Source organism: Cyprinodon variegatus, unplaced genomic scaffold, assembly GCF_000732505.1.
Source record: "Cyprinodon variegatus isolate N-32 unplaced genomic scaffold, C_variegatus-1.0 Scaffold374, whole genome shotgun sequence".
In the NCBI taxonomy this organism is placed as follows: domain Eukaryota; kingdom Metazoa; phylum Chordata; class Actinopteri; order Cyprinodontiformes; family Cyprinodontidae; genus Cyprinodon; species Cyprinodon variegatus.
In genome coordinates, this window is record NW_015150827.1 from 562,884 (window position 1) to 577,925 (window position 15,042).

At 39.8% G+C, this 15,042-nt stretch overlaps 1 long non-coding RNA gene across 1 annotated transcript; it reads left to right on the top strand.

Annotated features, from left to right (window-relative positions):
* The first annotated feature begins 2,092 nt into the window (after nucleotides 1-2,092).
* LOC107092325 lies at nucleotides 2,093-14,333 on the top strand. Its single transcript, XR_001481572.1, has 3 exons — nucleotides 2,093-2,286; nucleotides 6,391-6,482; nucleotides 13,462-14,333. It is a non-coding gene; the product is annotated as an uncharacterized LOC107092325 (long non-coding RNA).
* Nucleotides 14,334-15,042: the final 709 nt, after the last annotated feature.

Genomic DNA, 15,042 nt, shown 5'->3' on the forward strand with positions numbered 1-15,042 from the left:
CCAACTGTTTAATGTATAATGAGGGCCTTTTCTGCCATGCTGATTCGGTATTAGACAGGGAGGAGGAGGATGAAGAGGAGGCCCCAGGCAGCGCTGCAGTGCAGAGTTCAGCGGGGAGATATTGTTGTAAGCCTGGGAAAGTGTAGCGGGGCTGACGCCAGACTCTGTTGAGCTGAGGGAGGGAGGGGGGGTGATCTTGGAGAATCCCAGACCTGATTGTCATGTTAATTTCTTCTGGGTGCGTTGTTGAACTTGATGTTGACTTCTTTCTTCTCTCTGTCTCTCTCGCTCTTTTACCCCTCACTGAAAGGTTTTTTTTTTCAGGGGGGGGGGGGGCATTTCCCTGTCACTTATTTGTGGGAAAATTCATCTCGCACACATAACTAATCCCCCACCCCCACCGCCCCCCTCACACACATACCTAATATGTTATCATACTTGCGCACTTCAGGTTAAATGTTTTCAAACCTAAAGTTGATTCTATGAACTCCATCAATTCATTTTAGATTGTTTTAATCCTTTTAAAATCGAAAATTATTACTTTAAAAAAAATTCCTACAAATACATTGGATTTATTGGCATTTTTCACATTTGTAGAATAAGAACACACTAGTAATGTACGGTATTGCATTAAATGGCTCCAGGTGTTTTCCAAATCTTTTACTTTTACAGTTAATTATTAACCATCATGTTAAGAGATTTCAAGGAAATACACACACCAGTGCATGCCCACGTTTCGGTCGCCTGTGACCAATGCTGACAGTGCAATTTACACAATTTTATTTTTTTCTAAGGAAAATAAGTGCAGTTGGGTTCATTGCCCCCTCCCCGCGTGCGTCTGCGCAAGACGCATAAGAAAGATCTGCAGGATGACAGCAGCAGATCACGTCTGAGGGAATACAGCGATGTAATCATCAGATATGGAGCGTCTATCTGTTTGAACCATTCAAACTGTAACCCTGATCCTTTGGTGCTCCGCACATGCGCACATTTTCCCCTCTTTTAACATTTCAAACACTTGCCTGACAGATACAGAGGCTCAAAGGCCATCACTGTAATCATCGCCCAACATCTTTTTCTTTTCAGCTGCAGGTATCATAAGCCCACATATCATAGTAGGATGTAACGCTGCAAGACCTTACTTCAGCAACTAAATGCGTTTATTTATTAGAAAAGTAATTATTTAAAAGTTAAAGGAGGGAATAATCCATATCAACAGATCACAATATATTTCGTGTTGCATGAGAACAGTAATGACTTATATTTAAACTTAAGCTGCTCTAACCAATAGGGCTGCAATTACATATAAAAACTGCAAAAAATGGAAATCTGAATGAGTCATTTTCTAAATTAAGTGCATTTTTCTTGAATTGAGGAGGTAATTGAGATACTTTGCTAATGATAAGAAAAAAATAGCTTTGTCTTATTTCAAGTGCATGTTATCTAATTATCTTGTTTTAGGAGTAAAAATACTAATTCCATTGGCAAATCATCTTATTTATCTGCTAAAATTAAGGGTAAATACACTCAATTTAATATTTTTTTTACTCAATTCTAGATGGTTCCTGCAGTGAAGCCTTATGCTGTTTGACACAATTCCTTTTTGTTATCAATGATTACTTTTGTAAAAATTTAATGCAAACAACTTGTGAAAACATTTCCAGCGTCCAGTTTAGTGTAGATATCTTGATTTTAAGATATATTTTGGAGTACCTATAGTTACAGTTTGACCTGAATCGTTACAGATTAAAGGTTTATGGTCCAGTGTTTTCTGTTAGATTTTGTCTGGCAATGTAAGCCCCCAAAATGAAAAAGAAAAGCATGATTTTATCACATTTCTGATTTCACAGTCTGATTTGCTCATGGGCACCAGTACTAAATTTGGTGATAATCCACGGTGTCCCTGTACTTAGAGCACCCATAATGAGGATAATTGGGAGAATCAGCTCCCTGATTGACAGACACCTGCATTCATTTTCAAATTGGCTTTGATAATCTGTGCTTCCCGCCTCTCGCTGCACCCCCCACCCCTCTCTCTCTCTCTCCATTCGAGGCGGAGTTTATCCCCTCAGCTCTCCCTGTGCGCCCTCACTCAGCACACTGGCAGAGTGAGGAGCAGGATGTTGCTACTTTCTCCGCAGAATATTACAGAACACCCTTTAAGCTGCATTATTAGTCATTACTTCACTGGATGTAATAGAGAACTAGAGGTTATTTAGATCAGGTTTCCAAAGGAGGAACTGGGATTCCTGGACAACATAAATAAAGGGAGTTGTGATTGAGCAAGTAAGTAAGCTTTTATAAAGTGGAACTGATATGGATACTTCTTATTCTTGTTTTAAGAGAACTATTTTATATGTGTAACACATTATTTTATCTTGGATTGTGTCTTTTTGTGTGTTTCCAGACATGCAAAGCTGAGTTATAGCATTTATAAAACCGGCTGATTCAGGTCAGATTTGATGCTAAAGAACATGGAAAGAAACCTAAATGTTACTGCAGAGCCTGTCATGTTTGTGCTCGGTTCTCAGACCTTTAGGCAACACAGATCTGCAGGTCTGAGCAGAAGTTTCATGTTGGGAAGACTTTTAAGGCTTATTATTTATAGAGTTGATCTGCGAGTGGAAGTCTTCATGAAGTGTTTTTATTTTTTCTCAAACTAAACTCTTTGTTTGGCCTTAATATCTATAAAGCATGAATCAGTATTTATATAGGCTACATATATATCTGTATAAATATATATATGATTCTGATGGGAATCTCGCTCCCTCTGTGTGTGAAAGAGAGAGAGACAGAGAGGGGGCTCTCTGTGCAGAAGAACCTCGGCTCTCCCCCTCTATCCATCCTCTCTCTGATGCTGGGCGGCCCCTTTAAGAGACAGCGGGTCAGATTGTGTCTTTGGTTATCTAGCTGTATGAGTTTTAATTTCATAAAGCTAGAGAACCGAAAGTACGAGCTGACGCCGATGACTTCGAAGCTGACGGTCCTCTCCGCTCGACATGAAGGAGGATACAGAAGGAGGAGGAGGAGGATGCTGGGGCGGACAGCAGCCAGGAGGAAGCAGCAGGAGCGGTGCTGAGCGGAGGAGAAGGAGGAGTGATGGAAGGAGCTGGGATCTAACCACCACCGGGATGATTTTAAACATCCTCTTTGCGTAAAAAAAAAAAAAAACCTGAAATGGAGCTACCTGCGCGCGTGGGTGATGAGTGCGTGAATGAGTCGATGCATCGGCCTGTTTGCATCCATCCAATCTGACCAACTTTGGGAAATAAGGTTGAATTGCACCTTGGAAACAACCATAAAGCTGACTGTCTGTAGTTCTCATAACTATATGGGTGTTATACCGGTGATATATTGGAGGGTGCAACAGAAATAGTTAAAGGGGACGATGTGATTGGTCGATCTAGAACTCACGTGATTGTGTTGGCAGCAGCAGAATCAGACACGCGCTCTCTTTGATGGGTGCTGTGGATACATGTTGGACTGGAATTGCATGTAGACTTAAAACATTGGTATCTATTCTTAACCCTTTAGCAGTATTTCAGATCCATGGCACATAGGACATTGAAACACAATGGTCCTCAGGTGGGACTGTCTGTGGATTTACTTACCTGCCTAATGCAGATTGCATGCAAACTGTAGGACTGATCCTGCACAACCTTGCTACAATCTTGGACTTCAGGTCATACATTAGGCCCCAAATTCTCATCCAGTAGTTGAAATTTTGGAGTAAGCCTAGTGTTTGGTCACTCTTTTGAGGTGGAAGCAAAGGCAAGTGGTTCAGTTGTATTTATAGTCTTAAGTCATATTCCTGTTTAAATCTTAGGCCTTTATTTTGAATAATTAGGGTCAGTTAAACCTCATATTTTCTCTCCAAGATGTACAGTTATTTCTACAGTGATAATGCCAGCATGTTTGTGCGTTATAAGAGAAAAAGACAAGATAAACAATAAGAGAGTTAACTCCATAATGTCAGTTTGGTTTAGTCAAACTATCCGAATGAGGAAAACGGTTGATATCCACATATTGCATTTCTGTGAAAACAAACATGTGTGACCATGCTTAGTGCTATCCGAATAGTTCTAGTAGTAAGGAAGGAGGTAAAGGAAAAAGTATGCTTTAGAATATAGGCCTTCAGCTGTTTCCTACGTTTGGGCGACCAAGTATGTTGTAGTTCTTTTATGGAAGGCTTTAGTCCAAATTTCACAAGCATCATCCATATGCGTCTGATGCCTAATCACGTTCTGGAGCTAAAGGCTGTCCAGATAATCTGATGTATGGAGTAAGGCTTAGTCAAGTGATGTGGGTCCCTTCAAGATGCCCTTTATGCATTATGACCCACTGAGTAATCACCCAGCCTAAGGGAAACCCACATGTGCCACAGATACATTGGTTACCTCAGTATATAGACAGTTTAATTACTATTATCTCTACTTGACATGTTTAAGAAGTCCCAGTACTTGGAATGCTTTAGTTTTGTGTGTTATGTAATCAAACAAACAAACCAAAAGAAAAAAAATTGGGAAATTATAACTAATAGGTGGCTAGAGGTCCAAATTATAAAAGTGTTTCTTTCCAACAGCCTATGTTCCTTAATATAACATGGCTACCTCTTAAATAAAGGTTGGAAAATAACATTTTCTATATAGTGAAAAGCTCATTTTGTAAAGAAGTGCTACGATACTTGAAACTCCAGCAGCATGAGACTGTAATGCTAATCACCAAGCATCTCTCTGAGCAGATCTTACGTGTCTCTTCAGGCCTGACTCATCTCTATGATGAGTTAGATATTCTTCCCATATATACATTCCATCTTCCACGTTAAATAGAACATAAGCCATTCCAAGTCATACCTCAAATTCTTAAAGGTTGCTCTACAACATTTATCTTTAGGGTTCTGATGATGCAAAGATAAATATTGAAAATATGGTTTAAATTATCTACTGATCATCTCTACCTCAAGTATCTGTTTTAATAACCACAGAGACAACAGTAATACTACTGGTTGTATTTGTACAGACATTGGAGAAGCATAATAACTGATGCTTCTGGCTTTAAGTAAAATAACTATGACTGGATGCCGGTGTAAGAACAGCAGGTGCTGGATGAAGCTCAGTAGATCCTGGTTTGGATTCCAATGAAATGATAATCTTTTCCAGAAATATATCCTGTTCATAGAGCATCAGGGCTGTGTTTAAGAAGGTTTGGGCCCTTGGACTAAAGAGAAATGAATTTGACTGTTAACATCAACTTCTGGATGAAAATTACCTTTTTTGCACTAATATTTGTGTTTATATAAGCATTATAAAATATCTAAAGATATCTTCCTGTGTGTAAAAAAAAAAAAAAACAGTATTTACCAGTAATTATGCCAGGACGCCCTGTGTGTTTTTTTTTTTAAATCAGGCACTAAAATACGCCAGATATAAAGATGGAGTCATGAAGCATGAGCTCATGGCTTTCTTTTGTTACATTTAGCGTGCTTTGGATTGAGAATTAGGTCAGAGGCGGAGCTGCGGCATCATTATTCCCCAAATAGTTTTTGGTCAGCTATCTAACATTAAAAACAATTACCTAACATCCACTCATTAAAAAAATTTATAAAACACATTTGGGACTCTGATACCACAAAGCCATGCTATAGCCTGCCTTGTATACATAGATTCTTACAAGAAAATTAGGCTTTACTCACCTGTTTTTGTTAACAAGCTTTCAGCTAAGGCTTCACATGGTAAATCTGCCCAAATTTGTTTCATTATGATTAAATGATGTTTGCACTCGCCTGCGCAATAATAACTAAATAGGACATCGGCTGCAGGGTTTGATCTATTCTTAGGGTAGAATTGGCAAGCCGCAGTGATGACTGAATATCCCTGAAGTCCCAGCATGCTCCATTTAGACCATGACTGACAATATTTGATGTGCACTGTTGAACAAGAGTGCTCAGATCTGGGATTTTTTTTGTTGCATGTGGATCTATGGTTTTGATGTCAGGCAGAGTAAATAGAAATTGGTGAGGTTTGGTTATGTTATGCTAATGGGATATGTGTTCATCAGAGTCATATGCTGTCATACATTTTATTATGCTGACTAGTAAAAATATTCTTTAGGTCACTATCTTTCTTTATAGAAGCTTTCATTTTTATTGAATTGTAGTCCAACAAGATGTATTTTATCCACGATAGAAGAATTCCTATATAGGCTTACAATGACATAAAAAAGTAATGAGAAATGGATACAAATATAAAACATGTTTAACAGACTGCCATTGTGTCAAGGTCAACTCAAATACATGAATCTATTTTCCGCAAATAATCAGTTTATACTCTTCTCGAGAAGGTGTGGTTTATTAACGGCTGTTTTCTTTATTGTTTTTTTTTCTATTTGTAGGAAAATGTCTGTGCTGGGCCAAAATGTTGCATTGGCGTCTGTGGAAGAAAAACTGCCAGTTAGCAGCATGAGGAGCAACTGCCAGCCTGCAGGTAAATATTCAAAATGAAGAGACTCATCATGTCAAGTGCAGATGTGCAGATGTTTGTGAGTCTGCTGATAAAAAAAAACAGAAATCTAGGAGATGTTGGGAGGATGCAAACATTTGTATCTAGTATCATTCGCTAGCTAAAGAGCTTTGGATGCCAGTGGATGACTGTTATACATGTGAAGTTTTGTGTTATTAAAAACAGAAAGGCAATGGGTTAGTTTTCCTTTTTGGCAAAAGCTCACCACAAATATGATGTTATAAATCAAAGGAGATTATATTTGAGATTATCTCACATATAATTTAACTGATTTTATACAACATTCTTAAGTGTTACTATCATCTGTTTACATCTCCTTTTCATTCAAAGATACACATGGTTATGACCATCGATCAAACTAAAATGAGTCTAACTAACCTGACCCTGGAGGTTGTCATTAAGGCCACAGAACAAGATCTGCAATTAGTAAAATGTCTTTTTAAAAACAACTTTACTGCTGATTTTCGACAGTGGTAGTTTATTAATAGGAAATATGGCTTTCCGCCCAGGCTGGCATGGCATTATGGACATATCAATAATTGAAGACAAAGCATAGTATGTCCCAGAACAGATGACATGAAATATCCAGTCTATGGGGCCAAGGGCCTCCCTGTAAAGTAAGCTTTGTAAAACAACATTAATGGAAAAACATTGCAAGCAGCTAATTATTTTATAGTTAGATTTGCAGCTTCAAGTGTGGCTCTAAGTGCTTCTTTGGTATTGTTCAGGGAGTATGAATTTCCTTGACCAACTCCCCTTCGACATCTAAAGAAAGACCTTATATTGTTTAAACCTGGGGAAGGTTGTTCTACACTGCCCAGAAACAATTTAAAAGGATTCTTGGGGATTAATTAGATATTTATTCTATTTGTGAAAACATAGCTATTACTGGATATGTGCAGATGCTATTTACCCACAAACCACCACAAGTTATGAAGGCTGCTATCATAAAACTCTGATGGTGATTATCAATTGCTCTAGTTTCATTTCTACTTAGGTACAAGGTGAGCAAACTCAAAACAATCTGAAATGGAGAAGAACCAACTGCAACTGATATAACCAGATCAAACAGCATTTGATTTATTAATTGGCTGATAAAACACTGTTAAAATATTGATTACTGGTTTTCCAATTCATTACATATATTCATTTTGATTAATAAATGATTATGTATTCTGGTGCAAATTTTCTATGTTCTATATTATATATATACATATATATATACAGTATATAATGCAAATTAGCAAAGTATAATTCACACCCTTTAAGTACAGCAAAGGAAATGTACACAGGCTGTGAAGGCAATAGACAGAATTCTGCAGCAACACTGAGTGTAAACGACCCGATCGGAGCAAATAAACCAGGGCCTCCATGTTGGATTCCATCGTTGCTCTCTTCTTAGAAGTATTTGCATTTTTCTTCCACCTCACGCATCACGCCTCTCACCTTCCTCAATCTCAGACATACAAAGCCTTTTGTTTCCTTCTCTCGCATTCAGCTGTGTTATCCCTTTAACCACCGTGATCCTATTTGTCAGGTAGAGTGTGCCGTAGGTGCAAGAGAGGTGGCTGTGTAATCTTTGCTGCAGTTCTTTATCCCGTTAGGAGCGCGGAGCCTCGCCTAGGGTTTGGACCTGCTCATGTGGAAAGAGTGTTTGGGTGGCTCTGTCCTTTGCCAGCCTAATGCTTTGACAGGCCACCTCCCCTAATCTAAAGTCATGTGATTACCATACGCACAATTTGCACAAGCACATTCATATTTTTAGCTACATATTGAGTCTAAAATTATTTACCTTATTAAATATTTTTGCTTTCAGATTTTAAAAAAATGCATGAACGCAGCAAGAATGTTTCTGTTATATGTTCATATGGGCACATTTAAACAATTAGTTATTATATATAACCACATATTGTTAGCAAGGTTACATCTTCATGGTTGCACAATCTTGGAGCCTCAATAGAAAGCCTAGTTATTCAAATTTGCTGTGCAGCTGTTTAAGTCGCTGAGATTTTCCCAAGCTTTATATTACCATTTGCAAGGAGGAGGCTTTCCTGCTGTTTGGATGTAAATTATAACCCTGGTATTATACAGGCTGATAGGAGATAAATCTCTGCAGTAATGCAATGCAGCCAGTTGCAATTGTGGGGGTAGGGGGTGAGGATTTTGTGCATGTGCGAAGGAGGGGTACTGTACAAAAGCATGTGACAGATGGAATACAGACTAGCAAAGCTCCCACTAACAATCATGCTAGACTGTCCTTTCATCATCTTTAATTTTGCTGATTTTCTGCCTCATCTATAGGAAGTAAACTATAGATGAAAGCAGAACAGTGAAGATTTCTAATACCGCTGCGTCTTTATCGAAACAATTTGGAAAGTGTGCACTTATCTTTTAGAACAAATATTAACACAGGGGAGATTAGTAAATCTAAATTTAACTTGTGCAGTCCAAAAAGGCTGAGAGGCTTCAGGCCTCACGAGCCGAGCACAGATCCCTTTGGACTCACTATGCAAACTAGGGCTTGAATAATGAGATGTATTTATGAAGGGCTGGGAAGGGGGTCCTGCTATTGAAATAGAATGCTGGAGTCTGAATCGAATAGAAGGAGGAGGAGGAAGGTGAAGGGGGTTCTTGGACAAGAGAGAAAGGGGGTGCAGAGAAAGGGGGGGCCCAAGCAGTCTAGGCCTCAGCCAGGCAGCTGTGAAAAGGGGTCTCTTCTTTTTCCCACGCCCAGCAAGACGCGAAACACTGCCGCGGCTCGCTAGGGTCAAGTCCTGTCGCTAATATATACACACACATAAACGCACACGCAGAAAAGCAGAGACGGGGCAGGATAAAAGTTGTGCAAATTAACAAGCTGTCTGGGAGGTGACGTGGAGGGGGTGCCTGCTTCCCCCTTCAGAATATATTGTACTCCCATCAGGGGTCAGCGGGCTTCAAGAGACAGTTTGGTCTTAACTTCAACTTGAACTTAGAGTTTAGATGAGGAGTAAAAATACATCACAGAACTTGATTTATCTTAAATGTTACTTTGCTTTTGTCCAGCTAAAAATATTTTTGACATTTGTCTCCTAAACATAGAGATAACAGAGAACACAGAATCTTATCCATCTTATCTATATATAAAAAACAATCTTATTGATTGACAAACTGTGTGACACTATCCCTAATTTAAGCCCTAATCCAAGTTAAACTTTGCCTCATATCAATCAGTGATCAAACCAAATAAACACTAATTGTTGTATTTGAATTATCCCAGTTGACACTGTACTCACTTAGATTTGATATTTATTTCCTATAAATTAATGCTTTACTTCAGACACCTAGAGCATCACATCATATCAAAAAATACGGACTATGTTTTGTCCTAATATCTACCCCGTAGATTCAATACAATCAGATTAAGCCAACTATTATTGTGAACTAAATTGATACACATTTAATCAAAAGAAAGATTTATTTCTCTTTTCTGCCTATACCTCCTTCCTTTCCCTCTCTAGATAAGGCATGGCACACCAAACAAAATGGTGCAGTGTTCCCTTCCCTTCCGGCTCTCTTCCATCAATGGATCAGTAGATTCAGGGAGCGGTGTCACACTAATTCGGTTCCCCCTGCCTCCTGGAGCCTTTCGCCTTAATTCTAGTCGGTAAAAAAAAAAAAAGCACCATCTATCTTTGTGAATAGATGAACAGGCATCCTGTCGTCACACTCACTCTCTGCTAGACCCCCTCTTCCTTCCTGACTCTCCCTCTGTCTCTAGCTCATCTCGCTCTCCTCATTATCATGTTCCCTCCTATTCAGATGAGCCTCAAAATAGAGAGGGAGAGCCTTTCTAATTAGCTCTGTAAAGATGCTTTGTTGTGGTCAGTGCGGCCGTCGGTGTGTGCATTGAAAAGAAGATGTGTGACAGCTAGTGTTGGCATTGAGAAAGTGTGTATAGGGCCCTTAATGAGGTTTGTTAGCTGAGTGCGTACCCCGCTGTTTGAATGCGTCCACGGCCGCCTTTGAAGGAACAGAGATGAAGAGAGCGAAGGAGTCTTTCAGTGCGGTGTGGCAGGTTGCAGGATGCAGATGATGCATTATGCTCCGCATGGTTTCCATTTGAACAGCAAATGAGAGGTGGATTGTGCTTTATATACAGGTTGTTCAGGATAACTGTGGGAAATATGCAGCAGTCGTGGTGCTCATCAGAAATGTTTACTGAGAGTTATTCTGGAGGGGAACATTTTTCTGAGAGACTGCTACTTAGATAACCTTTATGTCTAAAAAATAAAGGCTTACACACGTTTTTGGAATTTGATCTGAAAATGATTAAATAGCAATTTTATAGTCATTTTAATGTGTTGTTTTGTCCTAAAAATGTGGCAATTAAAGACAGCTGAAGCAGATGAAAGTGGAGGAGAAGGCAAAAAAATAGGTTATGAAATGAAGGATTTCTTGGAGCCACAGAGCCAACCTGCTGGGCCTGCCTGCTGCCTCAGAGATTGTAAACTGTCACTCAGGATGCAGGCACAGAAGCAAGACAGAAATCATTTGCCCATATTACCCTCCAATACAGGATCCGCCGTTAACATGTCCCCTTCTCTCCTATCTTCCCCTCCATCTGCAGCTGGTATTTCTCTGTGCCTCTGCCCGTGCACATGCATTATATGAACTTGCTGCCCCTCCGAGAGATTTCCTCCTCTCTCTTGATAAAATGAGTCAGCTTGCAGCATGCTCTCCCCCTCATTGTTCGATGGTTCGTTGCCTCTCCGTAGGAGGCAGGCAGGGAGTGTTTGGGCTCTTTTTCCCCTGTTTTACTAGTTTACCAGTGTAATCCTTTACACTGGCACAATGAGCTTTCACTCCACCCAAAGGATGCTATTAGGCTCCCAGAGAGACACGGGATCTCCATAAACATTTTGGAGCTTCTCCTGCAACCCCCTCCTCACCACCTATACCGCCTCATGGCATCAACCAGGAGGAGATCTTCTTCTATATGCTTTAAACAAAAACCTCCCCATTCATTTAGAGTGAAGAGATTTACCTGTGGAGCAAAAGCTTAACTCATTCAGCTTCACCCCCAATACAGTGTTTCTTTAATAAGCAGAGGCAACCAAGAAAAGCCTCTATTCATGCATCTTTAAAAGAGTTAAAGTTTCAAAAGCGTCAAACATTATTTTTTTCAGCAAGACAACAAAAGCTAAACAACCGGTGTTTAAGTCTAATTACTATAAACTGCTTTTTTAATGAAAGGAAAAATAACTGAAGGAGGCTTTAGATGCTGTTAGCAAATTTAAATTAGATTCATTAAATTTAATAGAAAAGTGTATTTAAATTTTCGAGTCTAATTTTTGGGAAAATCTATAGTAAAGCTTCATCCTCTAATATATTTTAAGCTGTTGGTCTTCACAGTCAGTCAGATACCAAGCAAAAGAGTTACCAGCACACTTTATATTCAACTTGGACAACACAGATAGAGAAATGATTGATAAGACTGTATAGCACATCAACACAGCTGCACATATTATATGTCATTAAGCTGAAATGCTGAGAAATTATTATTACAGAATAACTACTGAGTAGTACACATTAGGTTATTTTAGAAGATCCTTTCTTTTACTGCTATATTAATAAAGTGGATTTAAGGAAACAAGCTGATTATTCATAAATGTATTAATTAGTCGGTTGTCTTTATTCAATATTTTGATGTTGCCCTTCAAATTTCATGGTAGGAAATCATTTAATGCATGATGTGTCCCACATTATTAGTTTGGATTCTGAGGAATCGACATCCCTGAAATTCCTACAGAATCTGTCCACTGATGCTGTTTTATTAGTGTAATAGTGATAGTAATAGTGAATATTGCTGAAAGCGTTTCAGATTTCTGAAGGCACCACTGCTTGTGAGATATATTTCTGTTTCTGCAATCTCCTCTTTTTTCTCTGTGCCCAAACGTATCACTCTTGCTCATGTTTGTCTCCCCCCCCCAGCGCCCCCACTTCTCCCCCGGCCCTCTCTCGGCTCCCATCTTAATAATGCCGCTCTTTTCTTTCACACCGCATGGAGGGCTGCCCTGAACCAACATTGTCCCTTGCACTGTCTCTGGTGGAGGGGAGGGGGCTATTGTGTGTGAAGGAATGGCGAGTTAACACCCATGCCTGAACCCCCTCAATGGGGGCATTGTGTCTGAATCTTCCTCAAGCTCTCTCGATCTCGCCCCCATGTCACCTCACTCTACAGCAAGCTGAAACAGGGGTGACTTAGGCTGCTTTGCTCTTATGTTATTAGGTTGAGGTTTGTTTTTTTTTTAAAGCAGCATGTAACACCAAACTGAACACTTTCTAAATCCTTTCTCATATCTGACCTACGACCGTTTAACCTTCCAGTTTCTGTATCTTATTATTTTCAAGCAACCCAAACTGAGCTGAAGATGCTTTGTGGCTGGCTCCAAAGAAAATTTGAGGGCTGGTGGGTGTACGGTTGCAAAAAGGAGGCCCCTGCAATTCATTTTTTTCTTCCTCAGAATAAAAAGAACAAAGAAACACACAAAGGACCTTATCATATTAGCATGATAACAGCGTTCAGAATACTTTCAGAACATTTCAAGAGGAATGGCGGCAAAGAACTCTAGAGATGAAATTATTAGCATTATTTTCAAACAGAAGAGGTTATAAGGATGATTTTAACCTGGAAGGTTTAGATTTTAATGGAGCATTTTACATTGGAACAGAGACGACTGCTTCGCTTTGCACACAGCAGTTTGAGCATTTTTATTTGGATTTTTTTTTTTATGCAACAGCGAGAGCCTTGGGGCGGGTTACAAAAGAGCAAGTTGGTGTTTTCTTCCCACATATTTTTAATCAAAGTGTTAGTGTTTACATTTGCATTTGCATTGAGCAGAGGGATGTTGAGTGCTAAAGGTGAGATTTTGAAAAACATTCTGCTTTGCCTTGTTTTCAGATGGAAACAAGGGTGGGTGGCTGGAAGGCTGGATAAAGGCTGGTGGATGACTGAACCCGGCGACCTGGTGCAGCTCATCATCATTGCCGGGGGCCTCTCGTCTTCTTCCTTCTCTCCCATGGCTCCTACCTCCATCCAGGGGTCTAGCAGAGCCCAGCGAAGCCCAGCCGGGGAGCTAGTGAGTGGGCTGGGAAGGATGGAGAAGGTCCCTGAAGGCAAGAATCACCTCTGGAGCTATCAGTGTGCAAGAGAAATCAATATGAAACACAGAATCTTCACAGCTTTGAGTGGGGTTTCCTGTGTTTTTAAGTGTGTGGCCTGGAGGGCCTGCAGACCTGCAAAGGACATCCCCTGCGCGCCTCTCTCAGCTGCAGCCTCGGCTCCTTCTCTGGACCTCAGCCCTGGTCTCTACTGGCTGTGTGTGGTTCTGCTGAAGGGTTTTTCTCCCCAAATGATATCCACAGTTTTGAAAGACTGCTGTGAGGCAAATTCCTTTCTCTTTTTTTTTCCCCATCACGAGATTGACATATCCCACCAACCTTCTGCCTCTGGCAACCAGCTTGGAAGCTCTGCCTTTGACTCACTCTCCATCTTCAGCTCTTCCTCTGTTTATTCCCCAACTAGTTTTCACATTTGACAAACAGACACTGCGATCTTTATTTTCCACCTCCACTTTTGGCTTGCAGTATGAATGATGAGCTCCAGACAGATGTCTTTCAAAAGCAGACATAATGGAAAATGAACCCTGAACATTTTTTTTTCCATCATACTTATTATTCAATTTCAGACGGCACATATCATCATCTGACTGCAAAGCAAAGAGGACTGAAGATCAGAGAGCACAGAGACCTTTTATTGGAGACAGTAAAATGGCAAGTACCTCTCAGCAACACTCCACATGAACAACTCTGAATATCTATAATCATAAACTGTCTCCTCATTTGGGTGTGTGTGTGTACTGAGGGCCTTTTTCTTTGCACATTACTTAAATATTTCCACCCTGGTTGAATTTCTACGAAGAAGGTCAACACAGAACATAGTTTGTGAAGTAAAAAGAAAAGAATTCATTGTTATTAAAATTTGTGAAGCTTATGTGTTCAGCTGCTAGTAGTAGTTAATTAGGAGTTAAAGCTGCACGTCTTTCTGAGTGTCTCTATGACCTTTGAATATCTGAAAACTCATTTTTTTACCCCATCAAATAAGTTCGATTGAAAGAGTCAGTCAATGTGATTTAATAAATTCTTTATTTGATTTTGGTCTTGGCTTTGATTGGACCACTCTACCACAGGAATATGAACTGGTGTCAACCAATTCATTATTGCTTTTCCTGTTGGAGGGTTGACTCTTTTGCAGCTTCCTTTGGCATGATTCTGCCACTACCATGTTTCACCATAGAGAGAGTTTATTCAAGGGGATGGGTGAGGTTAATTTTTAGCTGGTTGTGAGACAGTAATTTCGTTTTGGTGTTTCAAGACCTAATCAGCTTCTTCCATGTGTTTGATGCGTTTTCTAAATGGCTTACGTTGAACTGATATCTGGATTCTTTAACCCCTAGAACCCGACGGACCCACCGGTGGGTCC